This window comes from Stigmatopora argus, chromosome 8, assembly GCF_051989625.1.
Source record: "Stigmatopora argus isolate UIUO_Sarg chromosome 8, RoL_Sarg_1.0, whole genome shotgun sequence".
In the NCBI taxonomy this organism is placed as follows: Eukaryota; Metazoa; Chordata; class Actinopteri; order Syngnathiformes; family Syngnathidae; genus Stigmatopora; species Stigmatopora argus.
Window position 1 is genome coordinate 15,822,653 of NC_135394.1, and position 19,087 is coordinate 15,841,739.

At 39.0% G+C, this 19,087-nt stretch overlaps 1 protein-coding gene across 1 annotated transcript in view; it reads left to right on the plus strand.

Moving 5' to 3' along the window:
* Positions 1 to 7,713: 7,713 nt before the first annotated feature.
* The window catches only part of sema6bb (sema domain, transmembrane domain (TM), and cytoplasmic domain, (semaphorin) 6Bb), a 115,737-nt gene continuing 104,363 nt past the window's right edge, over positions 7,714 to 19,087 (plus strand). The window contains exon 1 of the mRNA XM_077606688.1: positions 7,714 to 8,334. The gene's annotated coding sequence lies outside the window, so the exon portion shown is untranslated. The remainder of the gene's footprint in view (positions 8,335 to 19,087) is intronic.

The window sequence follows — 19,087 nt, forward strand, 5'->3', positions numbered from 1 at the left end:
TTTTAGCTTATTTTGAGTGCTTATTTAAGCTAATGCAGAACCTTGCCTGCAAGAAATGTTAAAACAAGCTTTCTTTGGATGTAGTATTAAGTATGTAGTCCTACCCCTACTTACGAATTTTTCTAGGTACAAAAGTTTCAGGTTATGAATTTTTAAATATGCAAATGAGTAACTTTACATACAAAAAAAATCAGTTCCAAAATCCCCCAAAAAGTAAATGCATTTCCTTATCCGTTTTATTTTGAATTACCCTTATTAAATGATTAAAAACTACAAATGCAACATGGCACATATTTGTACACGCAAAAGTCCAAAATGTAGTACAAAGTGGATGGCTCTTGCCGCCATCTGGTGGACAAACACGGGTATTACATCTCCCATAACGAACTCTTTCAGCAGTGCAGGGCACATTTTCATATGCTTTATTTATTAGAAGACATTTAATAAATCTTTTTACTTATAATTTTCTCATTTGTGTTTCCTCACATTTTTAATGCAAAAAAATTGGGACACTTTGATCAATGTTAAAGGGTTTAATTGGTAGTTGTGTGAGGCCCGTGGAATGAATTAGTTAATTTACATATAAAGTACACTTCTACTTACGAAATTTTCAAGTTACGAAAAAGTCTTGGAACCAAATAATTTCGTAAGTAGAGGTATGACTGTAGTAGATAAAATCCAAAACCAATTGACCCATTTAAATGTGGGAAAAAATATTGCATTAATATAACTTATATTGCTGTTACATAGAATTAGATTAGAAATACATTATTATTATTTTCTAAATGTTTTCTATTATGCCACATTTGGAAAAATGAAAAGAAACATTTTTGGGGGGCTTATTAAAATAAATGGCATGGCAAGTTCATATTAAAGTTACATATATATATTTATTTTTTTAAAAATTAAAAAATAATAATTTTTTAATTATTTTTTTTAAATTTTTGTTTTTTAATTGTTAAATTATTTTATTTTTTACATTCTTTTAACCTACTTTGACAATTCTTTATAGCACCAATAATCCTTAGCAAAACCAAATTAAAATTTCATGTCAAATACATTAAAAAAATAAAACAAAAGGAAAAACTAAGCTCCTTAAAATTCAACACCTGCTGAAAGCGAGTCAAAAACAACTACCAGACATAAAAAAATATTTATAATACAATATTGGAACAGATTAGTTTGGCTTCCATCCATTTTTTATTTTTTCTGTGTCTTGTAACACGTCTCCGACACCCTTGGAAATTCATCGACGGGCCTGACTATTAATGGCCGCCGTTCCATTTGGCTTTTAGTAGAGCCTCTTCATCCGGGACGCAAACTTGGAAGGCTCCGAGTGAAAGCTCGTAAAAGTAATGAAAGTCATTACCTTTAAGATTAAACTTCCTGCCGGTGAGGATCTTTAATCTCGGGCTAAAATTGCCCGCTGAGGAAAATGTAACTGGCTACAGACGTTTTACGAGTGCGCCGTCTCTCTCTCTCTCTGGCTTAAAGGTTATTGCTAAAGTGATTTGTACCCTGGGAGGGGCGGGGCTTGGGGGGGGTCTTGTCCTTAGTAGCCCCCCCTTATAGTCTCAGTGTCGCAATTTTTTAATATACTAAATAAATTGTGAAATCTTGTCAGAGTATTTGAGACTTGCACAGTTAACTGTTGCACGTTAAAAAATCATGTATTGGTTTGACTCTGCATAGTAGAAACCAAAGGTCATTTTTTTTCAGTAGGGAGTCGCTAGATTTTTTACTCTGACGATCCCATACCCGGAAAATGTATTAAATAGTGGAAAAAATACAAAGTTTTTAGTTGACCTAATCAAAATTGAGGTATTGCAACATTATAATTTTATAAAAGTGATTTTAATGGAGAAAGAAAAGCCACTAATCCCTTTTTAAGGTTGTAAACAAAATTTCTTAACAATATATTTGACAAACAGTGAAAAAACTTGGTCATCCAATGGTATAAATTGAGCTATTTAAATTGAAATGTATTTTTTTACTTTAAAAAATGTTAATAAAATATGGAAATATAAAATATGCTTTGACGGCCCGGTGGATTGAGTGGCCGGCCAACATATTTTAAAAAAAAAAGTTTTTTGGGCCCCTCCCCTTTTTAAAAAATCTAACCTATCAAATTCCGTAAAATATCCCCTGAGGTGAACGTGGGACTTTAAGGTTGACCTTAAAAACACTGCGTCGTTCAAAGTTTATGAAGGAAAAAGCCGCTGTAAAAAATGGAAAAACAAACACGCTGTTTTAATGTCAATACGCAGCATTTTTGGCGGTGAAATCAGCGGCTGACACGGTGTCACGGGGGGCCCGTTTCACCCCGACGAAAGGGCTCGGACGCCACAACGGGGGGTGGGGGATTGGAACTGACTGGCCCTGAAATATTTATGCTATTTTGCTGGCTGATTGTATGATTTTTGACAGCACGTTACCTCTCCATCACCCCCAAACGCAAACTGGTGGACGTGGAAATCTTGTTTTGACATTTTGACGCAACAGCTCAGCTTCATTAATGCAGTTTAGAGCCTTTTTTACTTGTGTTTTTCACAAGTTAGCATGCTAGCAAAAAAGGGAGGTTTTTTTAATATAATTTAATTTTTTTTTTTATATTTGGTTGAGTAAGATTGAGTTGCCATATCAATGGAATATGTTGATTTTTTTATTTTTTTATTTTATTTTTATTTGGTTGAGGGAGATTTTTTTTGCCATATCAATGGAATATGTTAATTTCACGTTTTTGGGGGCTACATTTGACATTATTATATGTTACATTTCATGGTTGTTTAAATTTTAAAATTAATTCATGTAAAAAATAAATAAATAAAATGGATGCCATTGATAAACAACTTTTTTTCTTTTCAAAACAACTAAACAAAATGTGTTAATAAATGACTTACACACTTAAATGAACTATTTACATTTTTATTCTGCTTTTAACCTAATCTCACTGTAACATTTTTTTTTAATTAAAAAAATGATTATACAACATGTCAAAAGTAAACACATAACATTTAGCATTCACAATTTACCTACAATACGTAAAGTGTATCTTCTAGCATAGCGATTAGCCTCTCGCGGCTAGCGCTAGCTTCTTGGTAACTGCTAATTTGCATCATATTGAAACAAAAACGAGTGTAAATCGCGAGTTTTTTGTACAAAAAAAGGATTATAAAACATGTCAAAAGTAAACACATTACATTTAGCATTCACAATTTACCTACAATACGTAAAGTGTATCTGCTAGCATAGCGATTAGCCTCTCGCGGCTAGCGCTAGCTTCGTGGCAACTGATAATTTGCATGGTATTGAAACAAAAAACGAGTGTAAATTGTGTGTTAATTTTTTTATACAAAAAAGGATTATACAACATTTCAAAAGTAAACGCATTGCATTTAGCATTCACAATGTACCTACAATAAGTAAAGTGTAACTGCTAGCATAGCGATTAGCCTCTCGCGGCTAGCGCTAGCTTCTTTGCAACTGCTAATTTGCATGATATTGAAACAAAAACGAGTGTAAAAGATAATACTCATCACTTTAGAACTCAAATTCTGCTTTTTTTATGAATTTTCATACAATACATAGTTTAGCAAAATAGCATCATTTTGTAGTAAAATAGGAACCCTTTATTTTTACATTTCTTTCTTTACAAAGGCCACCTGTGGATGCTTTTTTGGGCCAAATTAGACTTAATTTTCCTCCCTCAACCAATCCGACTCGGCCTAATAATCGCAAACTCGGCTCTCAAAAAAATATTCGGCCCTGATTGTTCCCCGCAAAGTATATTTGATTTAATCAAATGTCTTTCACAAGCATGGAACAATGATCTGATTCATCTCTACTGCTTTTTGGAAAGAATCCATCACACGGTCGCCTTTTCGCAGAGCTCAATAAAACTATTTTTTTACAGTGACGAAAGGATTATGCATGAAGCAGAACAAAAGTAGTAGTAGTCAAACTCAAAAATATGTCCTGTTTTTCTTCATTTTTGTCTCGCCAAAAAGCCCAAAAGCTACAAAGACACGGCAATAGGCTGTTTGGTTATTTTTGGGGCCTGACGACATGCTCAATTATGCTTTCGTCACAAAGGAGATCTGGCTAATTTGATTGGTCGCGGTCATCCAAAGTGCCAAGTAAGGTTGTTTTGGGTCAATAGTGTTTGTTATAGTTGCTAAAGTAGGTAAAAATATATATTTTTTAGATTTAATGACGCTAAGAGTACACAATTTAGTTTTTTTGTTGTTGTTGGAAATTGTAATGTGCCTTCCCAGTGAGTTATTTATAGATTATTGCATGTATTTTAACACAATATTATTGCATTTTTCATTGAAATAAAAGCAAATGTATTTATTTATTTAAAAAATCTAATTTTTAATATTTTTTGTGAACCTTGCGTGCTAAAATTGACAAAAAAAGAAAAAAATGGCAGTGGAAAACAAAATCAAAAACTGCAAAAAATACATTAAAAAAACAAAAAAATGGCAAAAAATACATTAAAAAACAGAAAAATGCCAAAAAATACATTAAAAAACAGAAAAATTGCAAAAAAATACATTTCAAAAACAAAATAATGACAAAAATATACATTAAAAAACAAAAAAGGCAAAAAATACATTAAAAACAGAAAAATGGCAAAAAATAAAACGTAATAAAATAAATAGATGGAAATCAACACAAATAAACCCACAGCGACCGCCCCAAGAATGCTAGCTAACAGAGCTAGCGTCCAATCAACATGAATTGGACATCTAGCGCCGTCAATGGCAGCTATCATCGAGTGAACACCTGAAAATTCCCTGAAATGAACAATTTACCGAAAAAAATCTCAAATTAATTTCCATAGAAGTGACATTTTGTAATTGTCATTTAAAAAAAAGTTTTTCTCCAATATTATGAACTCTCAAATCCACCAAAATATGGCCACCCTCTCACTATGTTTTTATACTGCTGAAAAATCCTTTTTATTTCTTACTTTCTGCGTCTTTTTAACTATATTTGCGCCTTTCGTCCGCCTCTCTGACGCCACCATACGAGCAGGATAAAAGTAAAAAGCATCAGATACTTATTTATTTATTGCCACCGCGCAAACTTTGACAAAAGATAAAGAAGCCCGAGTTCTTTTGTTGCATCGCATTCTCAAATTTTTATTTGGCATGACTGGGCGGCAAAGAGAATAATAAAGGCTCGCACTGGTATTGAGAAAAACCTTTAGGGGAAACTAAATATTACAGTGGCGTCAGCTATGGATGATCATTTGCGAGTATGCTAGCTGTTAGCTATGTGAGTATGCTAGCTAGCCGTTAGCCGGCCGAGATGAGTTGCGAGTATACTAGCTGTTAGCTATATAAGTATGCTAGCTAGCCGTTAGCCAGCGAGATGAGTTGCGAGTATGCTAGCTAGCCGTTAGCCAGTCGGGATGAATTATGAGTGTGCTATCTGTTAGCTATGTGAGATTCTAGCTCGCTTAGACCGTTAGCTCTAGCTGTTAGCTATGTGAGTATGCTAGCTAACCGTTAGCTGTTAGCTATGTGAGTATGTTAGCCGTTAACTGGCCAAGATGAGTTGCGAGTATACTAGCAGTTAGCTATGTGAGTATGCTAGCTAGCTGTTAGCCGGCCAAGATGAGTTGCGAGTATGCTAGCTGTTAGCTATGTGAGTATGCTAGCTAACCGTTAGCCGGCCGGATAAGTGACGAGTATGCTATCTGTTAGCTATGTGAGATGCTAGCTAACCATTAGCTGTTAGCTATGTGAGTATGCTAGCTAACCATTAGCTGTTAGCTATGTGAGTATGCTAGCCGTTAGCCGGCCAAGATGAGTTGCGAGTATACTAGCAGTTAGCTATGTGAGTATGCTAGCTAGCTGTTAGCCGGCCAAGATGGGTTGCGAGTATGCTAGCTGTTAGCTATGTGAGTATGCTAGCTAATCGTTAGCCGGCCGGGATGAGTTGCGAGTGTGCTAGCTGTTAGGGATTTGAGTATGCTAGCTAGCCGTTAGCTGGCCGAGATGAGTTGCGAGTATACAAGCTGTTAGCTATGTGAATATGCTAGCTAGCCGTTAGCCGGCCGGGATGAGTTGCGAGTATGCTAGCTGTTAGCTAGACAATAAGGTAGTTGTCAATTAGGCAATTCATCATAACGACCCTAATTGCCTTACATACATCCATAAAAATAAATTCAACACCCGAACTATGGCATTTTCCCCCACTTTTTCAAATGTGTGAATCTTGCTAATTACATAAAGCAAAAAAAAAGATTAAGTTAAAAAACAACATTTTTTTCCAGTCTTAATTCAAATTATTGTTAATGGATTAATCACATCTTGACAAAATGAACTCAAGACATTTGAACTAAAATAAAAATGAAATAAAAGACATTAGCGACGAGCATTTTTGCATATTTGCGTCCGTCTGGCGGCGACGGCGGCGGCGGAGGAGATTGTCGCAGAGAGGCTGTCTTGGCTTTACTGCGGCGGATTAACCGCCGGGATGAAATCACATTTGAACGTGTTAATCACACCAGTCGTCGAGCCCGAGGGTGTCATTATTTTAGCGGCAAATTATTCATGAGTTGAAGCTTTAAAGTGGCTTTGGCGCTTTGCCACTTCTTGGCGAGGGGTTTCAACGCCACTCCGGGTGGGGGACCTGGGGCCATTGGGCCAAAAACCACATAAAAGACAGTGTCGGGAATCACAATTTGCACCGACATGTGCTCCCTGGGCCTGCGTGGGTTTCCTCCAGGTACACTGCTTTCCTCCAGGTACGCTGGTTTCCTCCCACAGTCCAAAAACATGCATGGGATAGGCTCCAGCACCCTCCGCGACCCTCATAAGGATAAAGCGGTTCAGAAAATTTGACTTCCTATACATTTCCAGTTGATTTTAGTTCATTTACATGTGAGTTCTTGTTTTTAAAAGGTGTTTATTGGTCACTTCCTGTTGATTTAAGGTCACTTCCTGTTCATTTTGGGCCACTTTCCTTACATTTGAGCATTCTGGATCACTTCCTATGCATGTCCAGTTGATTTTACAGGTGAGTTCATGTTTTAAAAGCATTTATAGGTCACTTCCTGTTGATTTTGGGCCACTTCTCTTACATTTGAGCATTCTTGATTACTTCCTGTACATTTCCAATTGATTTTAGTTCATTTACATGTGAATTCCTGTTTTTTTAAAGGTGTTTATAGGTCACTTCCTGTTGATTTTGGGCCACTTCTCTTACATTTGAGCATTCTGGATCACTTTCTGTACATTTCCAATTGATTTTAGTTCATTTACAGGTGAGATCCTGTTTTTAAGGCATTGCTAGGTCACTTCCTGTTTATATGATGTCACTTCCCTTACATTTGGGCCTTCTGAATCACTTCCCATACATTTTTGCCCATCACAAAATCCATGCATACACTACCAATATACTACAATTGGATTTCAAACATATCCACAAAATACATCCCATAGTAATAAAATCATCCAAAAACATCATAATTTGTCCTCAAAGGGCTTCAACATCAAACCAACATTTTAACCATTACATGATTAAAATGACCATTCACCAAACAAAAAACAAACAAACTGTTAATTCCATTGAAATACACCTGTGAGCATTTTCACCATCTGCACACAATTAGCGGCAATTAACTTCTTCCATTCCAGAATGTTCGAAACTCTACGTCTGGTTTTTGCGCTATCGGGTTTCCCTCCCGAGTCTCCAGAGGTGCCGGGGAGAGAGAGAGCCAAGACGCCGTCGGCCTCGCTTCCCTCGCCGGGGTCCTCCGACGACTCCACCCGCCCACCTAACTCCTCCCCCCCAAAAAAAGCCCAGCTGTCCCCGACCCGTCTCGGAGAAGGAAGCAAAAAAGGGAGGGAGCCGGAGCTCATTTGAATGAGCCGACGAAGAGGCGGCTGCCTCCACTCTACCCGGAGAGAGCCCAACTCCACTGGAAGGGAGTCTCGGGGAGCCGCGTGTCGATACCCGGACCGGAGAGCCCGCCGAACGGATACAATTCGCTTCCAAAGCACCGCCTCCGGACACTTGAGTCGGGGCACTCCTTCCCTCGTTCGTGCGGCCATGTGTCGCCGCGTGACATAGACTCTTTTTTTTGCGGGTTTGGAGCGAGGACAGGTGCTGGTGGAGGACCACCAGCGAACACGCGCTCTCTCCACCCATGTCAGGCCGGCGTTCGAGCTCCAGACTCGGCGTAGACAGGTGCGACGGGGCGGAGTAGTTTGGAGCCGAACTCCCTTGACGACCGTGCGGATTTTTTTCCCTCCCCACAAAGCGGAGCGCATCCCCGGTCAACTCCCAACATTTTCTTCCACTCCGGACTCATTTAAGGTAAGTGAAACGAACTATTCGGTGGTGTTTATTCACATTTTTTTCCTCACTCCTACTGCATATCCTTTGGGTTGATTTCTTACTGCGTAGCTCGCAACCACGCACTAAAACCAGTCCGGATTTTTTTTCTCCAGACTTCCACTGGTAATCGAAAGACGAATAAATGAGTTGATTTATTCCTGCAATTTTCACGTCGGCGTAAATTAACATTAATAAGCGCCCGCTTTTGTTTTAATTGAGACGCATGGGACTTAACCTGCAGTGCTTGCCCTTTCCCCGTATGTATTATGCAATATGCTCATTAAGAAATGCTTAAAATGAAGAACTTGCACAACATGGTGCTGGAGTTGGACTTGACTGATGTTCTGGTGGGTCTTGGGGGTGATGGATGCCCACCGGTGTTCTCCTTTCCCATCCTGCACTGCTACATACTTGCCGGACAAAACATTAGGGACACCTGCACTGTCCATTTTTATACCCGAGCATCTAAATGGGCATGTTGGTTTTTGACTCAAGATCCGATTTTTTTGGTGTGACTGATCCAATACGCATATTTTTCAACAGTAAAACTAATACAAGCAGTATATGACAAATCATATGATCTATTAAAGTGAGCCCAGCTGGTGCTAGCGATGTCCCGAGGCAATACTCGGTATATTGGTATCGGTGTCCAATATGGATTTTTTTGGGGGATTATCAGATTTGGTCAACATCAGATGTATAGAATTTTTTATTTTATTACTTTTTATCTGATTTTTTCCCCCCCAGAAAACGTGTTTTGTCTAAACATATGTTGAAAGCAGTAAAAACGATGCAACCACGAAATGATGAATCAATTATATTAATCTGAACCTAATTTTACTAGTACTATATGCGATACATATTCTTGGTATCGACTACTGATATGGCTGTTTTTTAGGGTATCAGATCCTATTTTATTTTTTAATTCCACTCCAATTTTTTTTGCCCAAGATGTTTTCCGATGCCCATACTTTTAAAGCAGTAAAAAATAATGCAACAAGTAAATAACAAATCTGATTCTGCTGGTACTAGTGATGTCCCGATCTTGTACTCCGGATTAATATTTTACATTATGGCATATTTTGAACCCAACATCGGTTCTGGTTTTGTTTTTATTGTTTAGCTCCCTGGTTCTTTTTTGTTTGCAATTTTAAACATGTTTTGGCAATGCCCATGCTTTTAAACCAGTAAATTTTTTTGGGGGGGGGGGTATTAAACTATGAAATACTCAGTATGAAACTTGTTTTACGTGAACATAAAGGACAATCTTTTAAAAAATATATATATTTTCATTTCGCAATCATTTAAGACGGTTGAAGTCTGACTTTTCAAAGTTTGACCACTAGAGGGTGCTGCTTCCTGCATTTAAGACCCCAGAAAAGTTCATTTTTTACGCTTTTCATTATTGACGTTAACTCCTTTTTTGAAATAGAAAGTGTATCTTAGGCTGCCATTAACAGCTATAGATGTCCAATCCATTTGAACCGGGCAGAGTACTGTATACAGTCGTACCTCTACTTATGAATGCCTCTACCTACAAAATTTTCAACTTACGAATGCCTCTACCTACAAAATTTTCTACTTCCGGATGCCTCTACCTACAAAAGTTTCAACTTACGAAATTCCTCAACCTACAAAAATTTCAACTTACAAAATTCCTCAACCTACAAATTTTACAACTTACGAATGCCTCTACCTACAAAAATGTTAACTTCCGAATGCCTCTACCTACAAAATTTTCTACTTACAAATGCCTCTACCTACAAATTTTCTACTTACAAATGCCTCTACCCACAAAATTGTCAACTTACAAATGCCTCTACCCACAAAATTGTCCACTTACAAATGCCTCTACCTACAAATTTGTCCACTTACAAATGCCTCTACCTACAAAATTTTCTACTTACAAATGTCTCTACCTACAAAAATTTAGACTTGCGAATGCCTCTACCTACAAAATTTTAGACTTACGAAAAATATCTGGAACCAATTAATTTCGTAAGTAGAGGTACGACCCTACTTATTAGAAAGTGTCTGTAAACTTGCTCTAAAATTGGCTCTCTACAGTTTGTTTTCTTTGTGTGTGTGTGTGTGGTGGTTTCCCCATTTCAAATTCAAATGGCTTTTCATCCCTTGCCTTTTGTCCACGGATGAAGTTTGTGGACTGGAAAAAAGGGGGGTGACAAGAGACGCGAGAAGTAAAGCGAGCCAAGGGAATGAACCCGCCTAAAAACCAGTATTCTGTTGCTCGGAATGCGTCAATCCGTCTTGGTGAGACGAGTCTTTTAAGCCCTTTATTTTTCTTCATTGTGTTGTCACACCGTGGGATTTCGGATTGACTGACGGACAGACGGACAAACAGATAGGCCTCAACAGTGTCAGGCTGGAATAGATCGAGAATGGTGCTGTCAATGGCCCAAGGAAAAAAAAGGAATTTACGGCTATATTGTGCTGGGTTGTCCCTGATTGGAAATCGAACCCGATCGTGTCATTGTCAGAGCATGGAAATCAGCCAAAAAAACATTGGATATAAAAAAAAATGTTTTTGTTATTGACTTTGGACATCGCCCTGAATTGGTGGGCAGCCAATCGCAGGAGACAAGGACAAAAACAACCAATCACTCATACCTAGGACCAATTTAGCATACAATTAGCCTAGCATGCATGTTTTTGGAATGTGGGAAGAAACCGGAGTACCCCCAAAAAACCCACACAAGCGGAGAACATGCAAATTCCACACAAGAGGACCGACATGGATTTGAACCGAGGACCCCCGACCTGTGAGGCGGACGCGGTAACCACTCAGGCAACGCGTTGCTGACTAATGGCGTTCAACTTTAGTTTTCGCTTCCCAAAGTTAATTTTTTTTAGAACATGGGGTGTCGCACTTCCACATTTTTAGCCAAAAAATGTCCCTTTTTGGTTCACCACGTGTTTCTCCGATGCCACAACGACCGCTTTGTGTTTGGACGCCAGCAGTCGTCACGCGGCAACTGCTCTAACGCATACGCCAGGTGTTCTGGCACGGGGACGCCGACCCTCCTTGCTAGACTCCACGAGCGATCTCACCCGGACAAACAAACGCGTACTCGCGACGCGGATCGGCCGTCTTAAACAACCTTTCCAATCCGGAGAATCCTCGAGTGTTACGGTCTGCGTTTTATTTGAAATAAGGCCAGAACAATTGAAAGAAGATGAGAATATACACAGCTTTTTTTGCATACCTGTCAACCTCGGCTAAATGTTCCTCTTATTAATGATTGCAATTCCTCTTAAGCGATTAAAAAAATGTACAAAGGCAATGTGGTACATATTTACACATACACACACACAGGGTAGACTTTCTTTCATTTTTCTAAACCACTATCTTCACTATTAAAGTCTAAAATGGACTACAAAGTGGATGTCTAAATGCTCCACTTATTGCTTGCAATTCCACTTATTAAGCGATTAAAAACCGTACAAATGCAATGGGACACACACACACACACACACCAGACACACACACACACACCAGACACACACACACACACCAGACACACACACACACACCAGACACACACACACACACCAGACACACACACACACACCAGACACACACACACACACACACACACACACCAGACACACACACACACCAGACACACACACCAGACACACACACACACACCAGACACACACACACACACACCAGACACACACACACACACACCAGACACACACACACACACCAGACACACACACACACACACACCAGACACACACACACACACACCAGACACACACACACACACACCAGACACACACACACACACCAGACACACACACACACCAGACACACACACACACACACCAGACACACACACACCAGACACACACACACACACACCAGACACACACACACACACACACACCAGACACACACACCAGACACACACACACACACCAGACACACACACCAGAACCACGCACACACACCAGACCCACACACACACACACACACGCCAGACCCACACACACACACACGCCAGACACACACAGACACCAGACACACACAGACACCTCTTTTACACAAAATTGGGACACTTTGACCAATTTTAAAGGGTTTAGTTGGTCGTTGTGTGAGGACCGTGGAACCAATGAGAGAATTTACATATAAAGTACACTTCTACTTACGAAATGTTCAAGTTACAAAAGAAGTTCTGGAACCAATTAATTTCGTAAGTAGCGGTACGACTGTAGCTCAAATCAACCAATTGTCTAATAGAAACAGCTAGAAAAAAAAAAACGTTTTTGCTAATGAAGCTCATCGCTAATGAAAGCCAGGGCAACTATTGGAGAATCAGTCAACATATTCGGAAATGAATTGGCGTTCCGAATAAATCTTTTGAAGACTTTAGACAGCTATCCCTGGCAAAATGGCTGTTCTCACAGAAGGAGTTTAATAGTCGACGAGGAGACGTTGACGTTGACGAGGTTTGCTAGTAAATGCCGCTCAGCAGCGCCGCGCTTGTAATAAAGCTGCCACCTCAGCTTCCTCCTATTTTTTGTGTCCTCTCTCAAGACTTTTGTAGATTTTGATGACACTAAAAGAATCTTGGCCATGTCTCGTATGGATTTTCAGCAGGTCACAAAAACATATCTTTTGTTTTATGTCTTGTGTCTACGGCACCCCCAATAATTTCCATCCCTGCTATGTACTTCACTCATGAAAATGAACTTATTCCTTAACTCCTTTAACAAAAATGGAGTGTTCGAGTTACGTTAAAATTCATTAGTTCATTTTCTGAACCGCTTTACCCACACTAGGGTCGTGCGGGGTGCTGGAGCCTATCCCAGGACACCCTGATTTGGTGGCTAGCCAATCGCAGGGCACATAGAAACGGACAACCAATCAAATCATAGCAATTTAGAGTGTCCAATCAGCATACCATGAATGTTTTTGGAATGTGGGAGGAAACTGGAATACCCAGAGAAAACCCATGCAGGCCTGGGGAAAACATGCAAACTCCACACAGTTGGACCAACCTGGATCTGAACCCAAGACCCCAGAGCTGTGAGACCGACGTGCTAACCACTCAAGCCGCCGGACTGCCCTTAGCTATGTTAAAAGTGGAAAGTGGTTAGCGCATCGGGCTCACAGTTCTGGGGTCGTGGGTTCGATCCCAGGTCGGTCCACACTGTGTGGACCGTTTGTATGACCGTCCTGGGCTTGCGTGGGTTTTCTCCAGGTACTCTGGTTTCCTCCCACATCCCAGAAACATGCTTGCTAGGCTAATTGTATGCTAAATTCTTCTTAAGTATGATTGGTTTCTTGTCTCCTTGTGCACTGTGATTGGCTGGCCACTGCTGGGGTATGCTCCAGCACCCTATAGGCCAAAGGTCAGACTGGGGTTGGTTCGCGAGCCGCTTTAACGTCAACTTGATTTCACGTGGGCCGGACCATTTTAGATATAATATTTAGATTTTTTATTAAATAAATGGATTAAAAGAATTGGATTAAAAACCCTGAATATTCAGTTTTTTATAGATCTAAAACAATGTTTATTTGAGATTTTTTAAAATATATTTTTAGATTTTACAAAATGATTTTTGAACTAAAAACACAGAAAAAAATGATTAAAAAATGACTATTGATTTAAAAGGGGGAAAAAAATCAGGAAATTTAATATACATCTATTCTCTTCATTTTAATTTGATCCTAAAACAGAAAGTCGGCACTCATGATTGACTTTCCCGGGCCACACAAAATGATGCGGCGGGCCAGATTTGGCCCCCGGGCCGCCACTTTGACACATGTGCTATAGGCCATATCATGCATTTTTACACATTTATCATTCAATCTTGTACGCTTTGAAAGTGGTATTTTGAAACTAACGCCAGAAGGAAAAAGTTCCTCTCCGGTTTCCCCCCCCCCCTCCCCATTAAGCCACGCCCCCCTGGGGTCTTGATGTCAAGGCCTCTCAGGCAGTGTGGTCCTTGCCCACTGGGACTCTGAATAGGACAAATTGACCGTAACAATGTTCCCACTTAGCATGTGGCGCTGGGAGTGAGGCGAGGTGAAAAGGAAGGAAACCGATGAGTGAGGGCCGGGCCAGCCGCGAAGGGGGTGGGAGGTCCGGGGGGGGGGGGGGTGCCGGAGTTGGCGGTCGCGACTCCACGGAATCAATTGAAGGTCATTCCACCGTCGGAGGACGTATAGGCGGTGTGAAATATTTGAACAATAGTACTCGTTTGTTGGCTATTTCTGCGGCGGATTTATCAATAATAAACTACTGGTGGTCAGGTGGTTAAGTGGTTTTGCAGTCGGATCGCAGTTTTGTGGTCGAGGGTTCAATCCCAGGTGGGTTCTGGCACCCCTGTGTGGACTTTGTGCGTTCTCCCATAGCCCCCAAATATGGTTGGGTGGTCTTTAGTTGTGATTGGATGATGGTTAAGTGGTTCAATAGCCTAGCTTCAGTGTAAGCATGCGTGGGATCGATTTCTTTGAGTGCAAATGGTTGTCCGTCTTAATGTGTGCCCTATGACTGACTGGCGACCGATCTTGCGTGTAGACTGGGACTGGCTCCAGCACCCCACGACCCTGTCCAAGATAAGCGGTATTGAAGATTGTTTGATATTGATTTGTTTAATAAAGGGACAATACATTTAAAGGAACATATGTAAATATGTAACATTATAGCCAAAGGCTAATTTCCATCATTAGTCCTTCGTGCAGTTGTGATTGGTCGTTTTTTTTTCTTTTTCTGCCCTGTGATTGGGTGATGTAAGCCGATTTGGTGTGTAAAATGTGCATTTTATACCCGCTATTTAGTATGTCATTTAAAAATAATAATGTTTTAATTGTTCTTTAGAACACGTGTCAAAGTGGCGGCCCAGGGGCCAAATCTGGCCCGCCGCATCATTTTGTGTGGCCCGAGAAAGTAACTCATGAGTGCCGACTTTCTGTTTTAGGATCAAATTAAAATGAAGAGTATTGATGTATATTACATATCATGATTTTCCCCCTTTTAAATCAATCATTGACATTTTTAATCCATTTTTTCTGTGTTTTTAGTTCAAAAATCATTTTGTGAAATCTAAAAATATATTTAAAAAAGCTCAAATAAACATTGTTTTAGATCTATAAAAAACTGAATATTCAGGGCTTTTAATCCAGTTCTTTTAATCCATTTATAAAAAAATCTATAAATATTATATCTAAAATGTTCCGGACATTAATGCAGCCCGCGAACCAACCCGAGTCTGAAACCCCTGTTTTAGAATATCGTTTTAATCCAGGACTGACCCTCGAATCGGGGGTATCCATTATTCCGGCCAGCGGTCTCCCCCACATGGTTTTTGTTTGGTGTAATTCGCCCCAGGCTATGGCGGCGGTGTTGCCATGGCAGCAGGATAAACACTTGTCGGTGACCCGCCAGGCTTTTCTCACACACGCGCCGCACATAACGACACATCTCGTTTTCCAGACTCGGATAGATGCCTTTGGGTTGGGGGGGGGGGGGCGGGGGGTTCACACTGTCAAGGATTTTGATTTTTTTTTTTGGCTCCACTCCAAGGTGTTGTCTAAATGGTTGGGGGTCACTAACAACTGACCCTCATTTTCAGTATGTGTCTAAGTGTGTGTGTGTGTGTGTGTGTGTTGGAATCGCTTCATATTTTTAGCTGTTTTAAATAGGCTGCTGCTAATCCGTTGAGAGAAGAAAAATAGAGTTAAAACTACTACTTAAAGGTCAAATTAAAATGAAGAAATAGTTTGATTGGGCCAAAGTAAAGACTCGTTAATAACCCTGACAAATTCGAATGAATAAAAAAATAGTGCCTGAAATTAGACGTCTTTTTTTAGTGCTTAGATTAAGTAGGTGTGTCGTAGCTAGCTGTCAATCATACTTCTGGGTCAACGCTAACCCTAAAACTCACTCAAAATCAACCGAAATGTGAAAAAAGTCACTTGTGCCTGCTATTGTTTGCTCAGGGCGCCGATATCTTAGCTAGGGATGACAAACTAGACCGTTACGGACACACTTCCTGGTTGTACTGCTCACATGACTTCCTTTTTGAATTTGTCTACGTGCAGGCAACACCGTTTCGGAATGTGCAATCCAGTAATTAATTTATACCAGTGTTTCCCAACCTTTTTTGAGCTGCACCACACTTTTTGCATTGAAAAAAACCACCATCTGAAAATCTTATCATTTAAAACTATGTTAATTATGTTAACAATTGTCATTCTCATCAAAGTTTTATCAGCAGGAATCACATAAACCTCCAAAATTATTCCGAAATCAATTTTTCATACTGAGCTAATGTCAATGTCCGTTCAAGTGATGCAAAAAAAAGTATTGTCATGTTTTAAAATCTAATTTAATAAAAAAAATTATAATAATAAGAATATATATATATTAAATTAGATTATTTATTACATTTTTAAATTAAATTAATTAATTCCATTTTTTTAAATTTAATTAAATCTAATTTAATCTAATTTTAATATAATTTAATCTAATTTCAACATAATTTAATCTAATTTTAATATAATGTAATCTAATTTTAATCTAATTTTAATCTAATTTTAATCTAATTTTAATCTAATTTTAATCCAATTTTAATATGATTTAACCTAAAGTTTTTAATAAAAAATCCAAAATATGGGATGAATAAAGTAATCTAATGTAATCTAATTGCATCATTTTATAACTTTTCTCCAAATATGACTTAAATCTCATATTACGCAAAAAAATTGTGCTCACACAGACATTACGTCAGCAAAAGTTGATGCCCTCAAAACCAAACAACTTCTGTTTCCTGAGAAAAATAAGCAGCAAAATGACTGTTTCACAATTTCAATCTTGTAATACATAGTAGTATAATCTGGAATTAAACCATCATCATATTTTGATTTTTCTCGCGATTTTCCCTTCAAAGTAACACATTTGTACTTCCTATTAAAACCATGAATATGGAGATAGAAATTGTGAATCAGGGGAGGCTTATATGCGAGAAATTGTAAAATTCAACTATTTTAAGGCACTTTCAAGGTTACGGCTTAAGCGCAGAGGAGGCTTATATGCGAGAAAATACGGTACTAGGGCTTTTATTCAAAATGAGGACTTACGAAAGCTGTCAAAAATAACGAAATAATTCACCCGGCGATTGACGCCTCCTCGGCGACGGGTTCTTCGCGTCCCCCCGGTAAAGAGGGGCCTAATTTGTATTTGCATGTAAATGCTCTTCACCTCTTCGCTTGACTGGCGGCGCCGTCGGAATGTCGGCGTCAGTGTCGGCACCCCTTTATTTTCTACTCCAAAATGTGTCGGGAGGGAACGGCGTGACGGGTTCCCACGGGGGTTGAAAATGATTGAAAATGATGGCACTTACCAGGTTTGTGCTTTTGAAGGGCTGCGAATTGGGGGGATTCATTTCACAACAAATACGGGGCTACCTCGAAACTGTTTGGCGGTTAGTCGGCGGGAATGTGAGAAGAAAATCAATGCTTGTCAGAGTTAAAGCTTTAACTCCGGGGAGTCAAGTTAGAGCTTTTAAAAATGGAGGTGGACAGAAATGGCATTTTTCAAAGGCAGATCCTGGAAAAATAAAATAAAAACAACTTGATTTCACGTGGGCCGGACCATTTTAGATATAATATTTTGATTTTTTTTGTTTATAAAAGGATTAAAAGAATTGGATTAAAATCCCTGAATATTCAGGTTATTTTTTTACATTTTTTATAGTTCTAAATGATTATTTTAGCTTTTTTAAATATATTTTTAGATTTTACAAAATGATTTTTGAACTAAAAACACAGAAAAAATGGGAAAAAAATTACAATTATTGTTTTAAAAGGGGGAAAAATCAGGAAATTTAATATACATCTATACTCTTCATTTTAATTTGATCCTAAAACAGAAAGTCAGCACTGATGATTTACTTTCTCGGGCCGCACAAAATGATGTGGCGGGCCAGATTTGGCCCCCGGGCCGCCACTTTGTCACATGCCCTAGCGAATCTTGTAAAATGACATTTGAGGATGATATACTTTTATATAATGCTAATAACCCGAGTATGGGATGAATAAAGTTAAATCTAATGTAGAAGGGATGATGGAATACTATATTCATTCATTTTCACAAGGGTTGTGGGGGTGCTGGAGCCTATCCCAGGCGACTATGGGCATTAGAGGGGGGGCATCCTAAACGTTTTGCCCAGCCAATCGCAGGGCGCTAGACTTGAATTTTTTTTCCTATCCCACTCATACTTAAGGACAATTTAGTGTTCATTTAGCCTAGCATGCAAGTACAGTAATCCCTCGAATATCACGGTTAATGTAGACCAGACATGGCCGTGATAAACGAAAAACAGCAAAGTAGGATCATCTCCATTATAACTACCAAAATACTTGGTAAATTTTTGCGCCTGTACAGAAATACAAGTACAGGTTTAAATTTAGTGTAAGGTAAGATTAAAACTTTTTTAAGTGTGTGTGTATATAGGAATCTAAGTTCATTTAAGTTAATGTTATGTTAAGAGTGCATCCGCAAACTCCGCGTTGTACTGAATAATGTCTCATTTTAGTATTAAACATCATAATCATTAGTTATTTGGTACTCTGTTAGTATATGGTGGATTACAACCAATATAAATATGTTTTTCCTTTGTAATATCCTGTTTTTTGGTGTTTAGGATGGGAACGAATTATCTTGTATTTACAGTAATCCCTCGATTATCGTGGTTA